Raw genomic sequence first — 13,028 nt, 5'->3', positions numbered from 1 at the left:
AGTTGAAAAGTTGTGTTGAGTGTGTGTGGGTGGTGGAATAAAATTTTAATATTATATATTTCTCATTTTCTCTTCAAATTCTCGTGGAGAGAAAATATCAAAATTTGATTATTTGAAGCTTAAAAATTACTACTACTAGTTCCTTTGTTGTGCCGTGTGGGTCAGTTTAAGACTTTAAGTAGTGGACTGGGTAATATGGTTCTGTACATATCAAAGTTTTTTAACTTTTTTTTTGTTTATTATAATTGAAATTTGAACACATTTGGATTTGACTTTTGTTGTGGATTTTTAGTTTTTACCCTTTTGATTGATAATGGAACTATTTCTTTATATGGAAAATTTATTAGTTGTCCTTTATTATGCGAACCTTCGCTCACGGGCACACGGCAAGGCCATTGAATAAAAACAAGCTTTGACAAATTCAAATTTTGTTCAAATTAACTTTTACTCCTCCGTCCCACTTTGTTTGTTTTTTATTCCATTTTGGGATGTCCCAAAATATTGTCCTATTTCTAAAAATAAAAGTCATTAATTTACTAATGTTCCTATTATACCCCTATTAATTTACTAATTCAATTTTTTGATAAATTTATTTAAGGGTAGTTTTAAAAATTTATAAATTTTTAAAAGGTAGACAAAACAATAAATGATGTTCCCTTAAAAAGTTTGACTTTTCAAACAGAACAAACAAAGTGGGACGGAGGAAGTATTTATTATTGAATTTTTATGTATCAAACTTTTATGAGTCATGATGATGTGGAGAGAGAGACGTGTTGATAAAAAAACTGAATTCTAAAACAATATACATAGTAAAAGTATGGGTTAGTAACTTTAAACCATGTTATATCATTTAATAAATTTTTCACTTAATTATTTTTTAAAAAATTTATAGTTTTTTTTTTTTTAACGTTCTTAAAGCATTCTTATCAAACATGTTAAAAAATATAGCATTTAGCATTTTAAAACCCAATTTTATAACTGTGGGGCCCGGCCCAAAATAATGGGCTAGTCAAACCACGGGCCCGTCCGAGAAGCATCCTATCCGAGAAGAAGTCACAGCCAAAACCTTATCCAAGCCCAATTGCGGTAAAAGAAACTTGTCCGATGAGTAACTCCTCCTCGGACATTACGAAGTTCGGACGAAGAGCTCGCCCTAACCATTGCAATCCATCCTCCAAGCATATAAAAAATAATAAAACCCAAAATATCTCATGGAAAGCTGCCACCACCACATTAAATGTGTCACAACCACCCTCTTGGCCGCATTAATGAGGAAAAGACCCCTGAATAGTACTACCTTGGCCACTGCAACTCACAAGGGAGTGATAAGGGTGTCTGATAGGACAGGTGCTCAAGTGGGGGCTTAGATGATCAACAAGTATAAGGTTCAGATAAGAATGAGAGAGCTATATAATGTAGTGGAGTCCCTCAAAGAGGAGGACGAAAACATGTATTCGGCACTCAGAAAATAGAATCTTCTGTTAGATATCCATTCTTGTGTTTTTATTCCTGCAACAATATTTTTCATACATCAGACCGACTAAGCTAACTGAGGCTAAGTTCTTTGACCCATCCTCTACAAATACTTATTGTGGGTTGCGCCTTGGGCCAAGGCCTGATCAATAGGGTTTGGGCCAAGAAAACCGTGCAACTACAATAACATATAACACACCACTTTTCAATACAATCTATATCAAAACTTCTATTTTTTTTACCATTTCATTTAAATAATGTTTCTTTATTATTTTTCAATAATTTTTTTTATTTTTCCTCTCTCTCCTCTGTCTCTATCTTTCTCACAGCACTGCCGACACCACACTACCAACCACCCATACCACAACCACCACTAACAAAAAAAGAAAAAAAATCACAACAGAAAGAAACCTCCACATCCACTCACCACCACCAACCAAAGTAGGGAAACAAAAAAAAAAAAAAAAAAAAAAAAAAAAAAAGAACCCTCCACCATCTCCTCTCTCTCCAAATCGACTTGTAGGCTTCAGATTGCCGTGGGTCGATGGTGGTCGTGGCTCGTCATGGGTGGGGTTCAGATCGCCGTGGGTGTGGCTGTGGGTTGGTTCAAATCGCGAGTGGCCATGGGGTTGTTGCTCGTTGTGGGCCACCACGGTTTGCTTTCCTTAGGCCGCCGCGGTGATGGTCGGTGGTTGATTTGGGGTCAGTCACAAATTAACCACGGGTTTGTGATTTGGACTGTCATTGATTGTCAACCATGGGTTTGGAGAGAGAGAGAGAGAGAGAGAGAGAGAGAGAGAGAGAGATGGTGAGATAGGGAAGAAACGGAAATGAGAAAGAACAGAAAGTGGGCCCCACTTGAATAAAAAAAATAATATAAATTTTACAATTGGTAAACAGTGCATTCTCAAATATGAGATGGCACTGTTCAGCAATGCCAAAAATTATAGCATTTAACACCCTTGATGGAGTAAGCTTTTGGGTCAAAAATGCTAAAAAAATGCATATTTTAGCCTATAGAAGGCTTAATGGGAATGCTCTTACAATACATGTCAAATTTTGAAGTAAGAGCATTCACAACAAGGGTGTCAAACCTACTCAAAAGCTATTTTTAATATTTTAAACCACAAAAATCATGCTCCATCAAGTATCTCATATCTAAAAAAAATTAGCACCCAACTACAGTGAACTCTCATAAATGAGAGCTCACTATAGCAACTTGCTATTATTTTTTCATGATTTTTGTGATGGTTGGTTATGGTGATAATTTTTTATTATTTTAATGAGTTGTTTATATTATTATAAATGAAATGGTAAAAAAATAGAAACTTTGATGTGGGATGAATTGTAAAGTGAGTTGTTAAAATTGATAAAATAGGTTTTTGAGTTGCTAAATGCTATATTTTTTTAGATCCTTAATGTGAATGCTCCAATCATGTATTATTTACCATTTGAACCATAATAATATTTTAAGCATAAATCTAAAATACAAAAATTTGAAATCTAAACATTTGCTTGGTGACATATTTATTGAAAATTTTAAATATAAAAAAGTATAAAAAGAAAATGTAATTGGACTACAAATTTGTCAAAATTCGAATCCAATAGAAATATATTGAATAGTGTAACATGTTTAGAGTTAAACAATACATTAATTGAATCAAAATCTTGTATAAATTTATAATTATTAATTGTTATTGGGTTAAGTGTTTTATATGGTAAGTGAACCTAACTCGTGCACAACGAGTGACGTGTAAAGATAATTAGTATTGGTTTGACAATTAGAGCTGTTACACCGATTTCAACTTTTACCGACTAAAATACTTTAAAATTCTTTAAAGAAAGTTATATTTTTCAAGACTTAATCCAATCCAATATGTTTTTCTTTTTCTTTTTTTTTTTGGTTCAATCTCTTCACAATTTTTTTACTCTTAGGGTCCGTTTGGATATAGCTTATTTTCTTGAAAACTGAAAAGAATAAAAAAATATATTTTAATTACTATTCATTAATGAATTTACTGTTCATTGGCCTGATTGGACTGTTCGTTGATCATGTCCCATGAACAGTGCACCGAGCGTTGGTCAAACAAAAAAAAAAAAAAAGCCTGAAAACGCGCAAAACGCAGACGTGGGAAGCGCGAACGCACCCTTAATCCTCTTTTTTCACACTGTATCTTACAATCCCCTCATCAATATACTAGTTGAAAAATTAGAAAGATTAAGAGAGGATATTAAATGTAAGAATAACTCGCACATATAATATAATATATTTTCACTATTCTCCTGTATTGAATGCGTTAACAAGTAAAGAGCGGATAATGGATACACACGCCATCAATAGCCGTTAGATCTAGGAGGTTTCGTAAAGGGAAGATATTAAAGACGCGCCTTGGATACCCAAACGGCATAAGGGCAACGTGCGCAAATTCAGGGGAACGGCTCGTAGACCGGTACATTCTCTGGGTTGTTGAAGGGTCGCCCGCGTCAGTCAAGGGCTGAAATAAATGAGCCGCAATAAAGGCTCGGTATTACCAAAACCCACCTTTCCAACCAAGATGTTGGACAGCAGGGTTTTGAGGGGCTATTGTGGGGCCCAATAATCTATGGGCCCGGCCCGCTTGCTCATGGGGAGTCCACAGGCCCAAGCCGAAGAAGGCCATGGCCCAAGCTCAAAGTAAGAAGCACAAAATGGTCCGGAGATACAGCCGAGGACAGCTTAGTCCTCGGCAGACCCAAAATCTCATTGATGAAAGTGGTATACGAGCAAACTTTAAAGATCAGAAAATATCTCAGGGAAGTTGTCCTTAATACCCTTCACTGATAAGACTCTACACCTAACAGAACCTGATTCTTAGGCTCTATTAACCATCCCCAACAATTCCGGGATTAGACTGACGGGACAAGTATCAGTCCTGAAAAAAGTTGACCCTACACGTGGATGAGGGACAGCAAACGTAAGCTAGTATAAAAGAAAAGGTAAACTAATCAGAAAAAGATCCCCATCTCACTTCCTGGGAAAAACTCCAGGGATGAGAATGCCCGGACAATATATGTTCACCGCCACGAAAAACCCACCGCCGGGTAACCGGAGAAAGACATTAGTGCTCCTCGGACATGATCCGAGGAGTCCAATCCCTCAAGTTATAAAACTGCAGAGCTTGGATATCCAGGCTGAAGTCTTTTCTTATCTGAGTTTCCCTAAAGTCCGGTTTGGACCAACGCCCTGTGACCAAACGCTAGCCTTTCAAGCCCACTCTCTACAAATCTTATTGTGAGGGATCCTTCACGTGCGAGCCCAACGTCGTTGCTGGGCCGTTTGAGAATCGTGTCCCTACAGAATCATTTTTCAAAATGCGTTTTTTAGAAAACTATTCCATTTTATTATGTTTGGTATCGACCTTAAAATGAGTTGAAAAACCATCTATTGACTTCCCTTGTTTAGTTTGCATGAGATAGATTTGTTTTCTTTTTTTAGCTTTGATTGAGATAAAATTGTTTTTCATGTAATTTTAGTGGAAAACAACTTTATCTCATGTCAAACTAGATAAGGGAAGTTAGAGATAATTTTTCATTGACCTATTTGTTTTATACTACTAAACATAGAAAAAAACAAAGAACAAAGAACAAAGAACAAAAACAAAAACTTAAGAGTATGTTTGGTAATTGTTTTTTCCCCCTTATTTTCTATTTTTGAGACTAGAAAACTTGTTTAGCAACCCAAAATGGACAAAAAACAAAAACTGTTCTCAAAACTCAAATTGTGAAGGGAATTGTAAACATGCAAAATGTTGTTTTCAGTTTTTAATTTTCAAAAGTCAATAAAAACACACATTTAACTTAATGGATTTGTCTTATTTAATTAGTTAGTATTAGAGTTCAAATTCTAGTAACAACATATTTTAGTATTTTTTTTTCAAAAAACTATCTTTTTAATTTCAACTAACCAAACATGTTTTTGATTTTTTTTTTTTTTAGATATAAGATAAAAATTCTACTCTAATCTAATCTAAGTGTATATGTGTGTGAAGCTCTCTCCTGGAGACTTAAACCCCGGCTTTTGCCCTCCACACCTCACAAGCACTTATATTTGTAAAGTAACCACCGTACCAAGGGGGCGTGGTGATAACATGTTTTTGATTTAAAAAATACAAGAAAATTTTTTTTTCTTTATATTCCCCAAAACAAGTTTTTAAAAATAGAAAACAAAAATTGTTACCAAACATAACCTTAACTTCATTGTAATGTTTTTTATTGAAACAAATGGAGCAATGTGAAAACAGCGAAATACTAATTACTTTTTTTTGGGACAAAAGGAAGGTTTTTTTTTTTTTTTTTTTTTTTTTTTTTTATATATATATATATATTTCTCGACAGAAGACTATAGAAGACAAAAGGGAATTAGATACTGAGAGAAGGACTTACTCCTTATTCAACATTCAAATATATTTTCGGCGCTAAGGCATACGTTTCAGCATATTTAGCGTTAAGTCAAATGACTCAGTCCACTAAGGGAAAGATTTTCAAAACTTCCCCAAAACTCTTTTTGACACCAAATATGGCAATTATGTAATAAATTTGGGAGATAAGTAGATGACAATTACGTTTTTAACCTCCTGAGTATAAGAAGTAAGGCTTTTAACCCCCCCCAAAAAAAAACAAAAAAGAAAGATGATACAATTTTTTTTTTTGAGAAAGATCAATTTTACAATTAATTATTTTTCCAACCAAATCATACAAACCGAATTCTTTGTTAATTACTAGTTGTGGCTAATCAATCATAAATAAATAAATCTTTCTCAAAAAAAAAATCATAAATAAATAATGAAAAGGTAGACCCTATATAAAATTCATTTTTCGGATATGCAAATCAAACTTCAACTACCATTTTTTTATTTCTTATTATGGGGTAAGTTGACTTGGATTTCCCATATAATAAAGTCTCTGTTTCTAGAACAGACTTTGATTATCTTAATGTTCATTGGGGGGACTTTTACGACTTAACGAAGTGGAAAAATTCCCAACTTGATAAAAAAGTTTCAAAAAAAAAAAATCAAAATCATGCACCTAATTAATCACGAGATAGTGAAAAAATAGTCCACGATAATTTCCCCCGACAAATATCAAAATATCGAGAACAAAGAAAGCTGACCAAAACCAAAAAAGTGGGGTTCACGTGGAGTCATTTGTTTTCTTAAACCAAAACTGTTGACCAACCTTTTTTTATACGTTGCCGATAGTACCATTAAATTTGACCGTTCGATTTCTCAAAGTTTGATCTGACTGTTGAGATGCGAAGATAGAGTTGACGACGACTTTATCAAGTGTCAGAACCACGAAGTGGTAGGGTTATTTTGTTGCCGCCAGGTGGCACAAACATCTTTAAATAGTCATGAAAATTAGCTGGTGCCAATTAAAGCGAGAGAAAAAGAGAACAAAGATTAGCTAGAATCTTATAAACAATATAAAACCAATTAAATTTGCAATGTCAAAAATAAATAAATAAGTATTTCTCAAAAAAATAAATAAATAAATAAGCACAAGTGAACACAAGAAAGAGTGCTGTTACGCTAATAAAGTTCTTGAATTGAATTATATCATCTCATTGACATGTGGGAGTAATTCTAGAAATATTAACAAATTTTATAGTAGACAAAAATTTACCTGTATTTTAAGTTTTCAATTAAATCGTTTTATATGGCCAATTATGTCAACACAAATGAGGGAAAAATAATATATATATATATATATATATAAAAAGAAACGTTGATGGCAGAATAAATTTCTCTAATAAATATTTTTTTGATTTGATTCAAAGGGAAAAAAAAAAAAAAAAAAAACCCTTAATTGGGCAGCACCTAAACTAAACCACGTCGAGATGATCCTCTACCAAAATATAAAGCTTTGACTTTCCTTCCTCTGTTGGACCTCTTAGCTTCGACTCCAATTGGGTCATGAGCTGCACAACCTAGGCCTTGTTCTAATTAGAGATGACGATTTTTTCTTGCCCTGCCTTGCTCCACCCCACAAAGGTGGTGGGGTGGGAAAGAAGCAAGATTTTTCCCTCACACCTTAGGGTGGGTCATGTATGAGTTTAGACTTTTTAGCTTCGCTTCATACCCGCCCTACCCCACCCCGCCACCTTTATTAGTAATAAATACTTAGTTTGTATTACTAAATATTTAAATGCATGAATATTTAGACTTTTTTATTTATTATTGTGATATTATTTATTATTTATTAGTTTGATGATATTATTCAATCCTTACTAAATATTAGCTTGATTAAGAAAATTTTAATTGTAATTTCAAGTAAATTTATATTAATGAAACATGTTTTTTTTTATATAAAAAAATTGTAATAAATGTATGATGGGGTGTGACCATTGATATATGGGCTCTTTTTTTTTTTGGCAATCTGACCAAAAAAAATTATAGTGAAATCTATCCCACCATCATCATTAATGACGAAGACATTGTTTGTGCTGAAGTAGATAAATTCGTCATGTGGAATAATTTATTTGGAAACCTAATAAACAACATATAAGGTATTACCTAAGTTTTGAATTTTTACTATATAATATAAGTTTTACAAATTAATGTGTCACCTATCATAAAAAAAAGAATATGTTAAAAGTAATACAAGTTTTACTGCATAATATTTATAAATTGATGTGACAACTAACAATAAATCAAACTCTATTACAAGTCGTTACCAAGCATTTATCACAACAACAAAATTCAAGAAAGGAAATCTCAATTGATAACCACTAAAAAATGACATTGGCTTTGTTTGGTTTAGAGATTGAAAAAGTGGGAGGATGAAAAAAATGTTAGAAGGATAGAAAAATTCAAGGATATAAAATATTTTTGTAAAATTTAGTTTCCCATCATGTGTGTTTACTTGAAAGGGTGGAAAATAAATATAAATTTTCTTATTTTGGTTGAAAATAAAAACTAGATGATAGAAAATGTAGTTGGTGTGAATTTATTAACAATGGGTTGGAATAGGATCAAAATGATAGTTCATGGTTGCTACGGCGAGGGGGTTGAGGTGATAGTGAAAAGAACGTTGGCGTGAAAGCACCTTAACTTCCTACTCCTACCCAGGTTTTAACCCTGATTTGGAAAAGTAAAAATGTGATAGACATAAATAGAAAACACTTGAGCCTTACCATTTTCCATGGTTAATCAAACAATCAAAACTCATGTTTTCTACCCAACTTTCCATCTTTGCATCCTTCATGTTTCACCCAACCAATATAGGCTGCAAGAGAAATAATTCGACGGACAAAGTATGCACAAGCAGAACTCCTAAAGTTGCTTGCAAATTATGAAATTAAATTGGTTTAATCAATCACTTAGTCTAGTAAAATTGATTAAAATTAATAGTAAACCTCACATACCAAATTTTTCTTAACAATTTTGTAAACTTTGAACTGACATAGAATAGAAGCTCAGATTTAGTACACTGTTAAGACTACTGAGAATGGTGGTGTTAACTATCTAAACTCTTCCATACGAAGTAAACAGTTCTTGAAGACATGAAAGTAGCAGGGTAGTAGCTCATGCCCATTTGAGTTTCACTTTCACGTAATTAAGATCCCTATACAGTAAAGCAGATTGATAGCTTTTGCGAGCTCTGCCATTCAATTTGGTCCCCCACTCCCCACCACCATTGCACCATACCTGCATAAAAAGCATTGTTTGGAAAGAGACAAGACATCCCTGGAAACAAAGTAGGACTGTAGGACAAGCTTTGGTAAATTTCCACGCTTTCACTCTCAAAAGTTAAGACGGTAAGAAAAAACAGAAAATTTATTCTTTTTAACAAATATTATAGCACTTACCCTAGGTATAGGTCCATATAGACTCAATGCATGAAATTTTTAATATTTGAAGGGCTTTTTTTTTTTTTTTTTTGAGAATCATTTGAAGGGCTCTTTGTTTGTATAAATAGTTGGAAAACGATGTTTCGAGTTTAAAATATGCGTTTGTAAAAAAAGTTATAAGAAATTGTAGTTGTAAAACAGAGTTTTGGGTTTTAAAAATGCTCTTTTAGGTTTCTAAAATGCCTAACTAAATCGATATTAAGTGAAATTTAAAGTGGAGAGTCTGGAGACAATATTTAAAATTTCAAACTCATAATTACTTACTCTAATATCATAATAAATTAACAATTGTCTCATGAATTTAAGCGGTTAGAAAATTGTAATTTAACAAATATTTTAACCTATAAAGGTTCAATTTCCGTTTTACTATTTCCAAATGTGTTATATATGTCACTCCCAAAATGAAATCTTTCTAGCTTTGACAAATTATAAAGCAAAATTTTCGAAATCATTGTCCTTTATCTGGTTACTTTTGGATAGGTTTAAATATCTAATTAACAACGACACATTGTTTAACAATCTTATCTTATGAGCCTCAGGCTTTGAGAAGGTTTGCAAGTGTATTAATACCTTAGAACACAGAAACTAGAAAGTTAATCAACTAGGAAATGAAAAATTAGAAATGCATAATGCTTGACTTTTCTTCTGATAATGGAACATGGTAGTGGAAAGAACATTATGATAACCCTATAATTTTAATTAAAATACTGTGCTAAGCAACATTTTGAGGATTTGGTGAGGATTTGATTCCTTGTGTTACAAATAAGTTGGCCAAAAAGTGATTACCGAACTTGTCCAGCTTTATATATATCGCTTCACATTGTGAATTGTGATGCAAGGGCCTCTCTTGTACTTTGTGGTTTTTTTTATTCTATCCCATAACACTATTAAAGAGTATTTTCTTTTGTCCGGAACATTATTAATTAAGATTTGAGATCACAAAAATTGTGTTCCCTTCGCAAAAGTCAACAGAACTGGATGGTTATTATTCTAGAAATTAAAAACAAACAGTAGACTTTTAAATTTTAAAAACTCACGGATTTCACAAGTTATGATCCAAGTATATCTTAATTATCAAATACAATAGGACTGTGTGTTAATTTTTTATCATTTTTATTTATTCATAGAGTTTTAAATTTAAACTTCTGGAATCCTTTTCTGATTGTTGTGTTTTTTATTATCGTTAGATCAAGACATCAATTGGTTGTTGGTATATGGTTGTTGGTATAAGTAAGGATTGAACCTAGATCTCTTATTCAACCAAACTTTACCAGTTGAATTTATTTTGGTTGTTGTAGACCACATGATTTTGCTGATCCTCCACCATTAGACATTGTAAATTTGTAATTCTCTCTTTAAAATATACAAATGTGATAGACTTTGACTCATAGGAATCTTTTAATTGAGTGACATTCACGTGCTATATAATAGTAAAATAGCATATAGTGGAGGTTGATTCTAGGAAGAAACCAAAGCTATTCTGGCTGGACCTTGTGCAAGTGGCACAAAGATGTCCACATTTTCTTTATTCTAGGGAACCAGAATTTTTCCAGATAATATAACCTTTTGTTTTTTTGTTGGGTAGTAAAAGAATGTGAAGAAAATTCAACGACAAAGTCTATATTTATGGGCGCATCACACAGATTATCATTGACTCTCAAAAGAAAACGAGTACAATGACTTACTTTACTTATAATACGGTTTGAACCTTAGACTATTAAGAGATAAAAAGTTTCGTGTAAGAAGCCTAGAAGGTTACATGCATTGATATTCTTCTATTATAAGCTGACATGAAACGAAAGTTGTTGAATTTACCACAAGAATGTCATTTCATTTCATGGTTGTGTCAATAGGTGCCTTGAATTTTGAAATTTCAACTTATAGGTCTGCTTTAACTTAGGCGTGTTGCATACGAGTCATCTTTCTTTTTCTTTTTTCTTCATTCTCTTTTCTCTTCTTTTAGTATTATTATTATTATTATTAATAAAACCACGTTTTTCCTTTTTACAAAGCATCAGAAAATTTCTGGGATCTGTCAGCAAAAAGTTTAATAGAATTTGAATTTGGAACAATATTTGGTGAGGCTTTTGCATAGTAAACTAAAGAAACATGCATCTTTTTTTTTTTTTTTTATGTACAAGAACCATTCAACCTATGTTACTTACTAGGCCCTAATGCCAAATGTAAGAAGAATTTGGCATTTTAAGCCTTACAGTGTTTTGCATCAGGGAATGCTAAACATAAGTATTGAAATTTTTTTTGCAATACTATTACAGTGCAATTCTAAAGGTAGAATTGCACTGTATTAGAATTGCACTGTAGCAATATTGTAAAAAAAAAAAAAAAATTATTCTCACCTGATGCACACTTTCTCTTTCCTCTCTCTCATTTTCTCTGTTCTCTTCTCTCTCTTCCTTCTCTCTTTCTCATCTGCTCTCTCCTCTCTTTAGACCCAAACACCATCCTCCTCCCAACATCAACATCACACATTATAGTGGCTCATTTTTTCTGGTGGGTTGCGATCCGACGGGTTTTGTGGTTGCTTTTTTTTTTTTTTTTTTTTTTTTTTTTTTTTGGCGTGGGTGACGGCATGCGTCACTGTGGTGGTTGTGGTTTTTGGTGTGGGTCATTGTGGTGATTGTGATTTTTTTATTATTTTTTATTTTTTTACTGTGACTGGTGCTTAAAGGAAGAAGTGGGTATGGCTGAAGTGGGTTGTGGGTCGTGGTTGGGTTGTTGGTCGTGGTTGGGTTGTGGCTAAAGTGGGTTGTTGGTCGTCAGAGATCGCCAGTATTTGGGTCCCGCGAGGTCATGGCAAGATCAGCGTGGGTCACGGCATGGTTGGCTGGTTCTTTTGGGTTCTACCTTTCCGATGGGTTTTTTTTTTTTTTTTTTTTTAATATGGGTTTTTGTTCTGGTGGGATTTTGGTTGGTAGTGGGCAGTGGTGGCGTGGTGGGCATGGTGGAGACGCGGTGGTGGTGACTGGGTAGTGGGGGCGCGGTGATAGAGGTTGAGGGAAGGTGGAGGAGAAAATTGGAAAATTGGAAAATTGGAAAAAAGGAAAAAAAGAAAAAATATATTTTATTACGTAGATATATTATTTTAATGTGTAGTATGGTAAAATAGAATTTTGGGATGTTGAGTGTATTGTAAAATTGTATGGTATAATTAATAAAATAGTATTTTGAAATGATAAAATGTGATAAAGTAGCATTTCTTGATGCTAATGCTTTTCCATGTATTCTTCTAATTATAAGCTGACATGAAACGAGAGTTGTTGAATTTACCACAAGAATTTCATTTCATTTCATGGTTGTGTCAATAGGTGCCTTGAATTTTGAAATTTCAACTTATAGGTCTGCTTTAACTTAGGCGTGTTGCATGCGAGTCATCTTTCTTTTTCTTTTTTCTTCATTCTCTTTTCTCTTCTTTTAGTATTAGTATTATAATTATTATTATTATTATTATTATTATTAAAACCATGTTTTTCCTTTTCACAAAGCATCAGAAAATTTCTGGGATCCGTCAGCACAAAGTTTAATAGAATTCTAAAGAAACATTCAACCTTTATTTTATTATTATTATTTTTTTTTTTTTTATGAACAAGAACCATTCAACCTATGTTACTTACTTACTATATAGAAATTTTATTAATTAATGTTGAAT

Source organism: Quercus robur, chromosome 12 (genome assembly GCF_932294415.1).
Source record: "Quercus robur chromosome 12, dhQueRobu3.1, whole genome shotgun sequence".
Taxonomy (NCBI): Eukaryota; Viridiplantae; Streptophyta; class Magnoliopsida; order Fagales; family Fagaceae; genus Quercus; species Quercus robur.
This window is presented reverse-complemented; position numbering follows the sequence as displayed.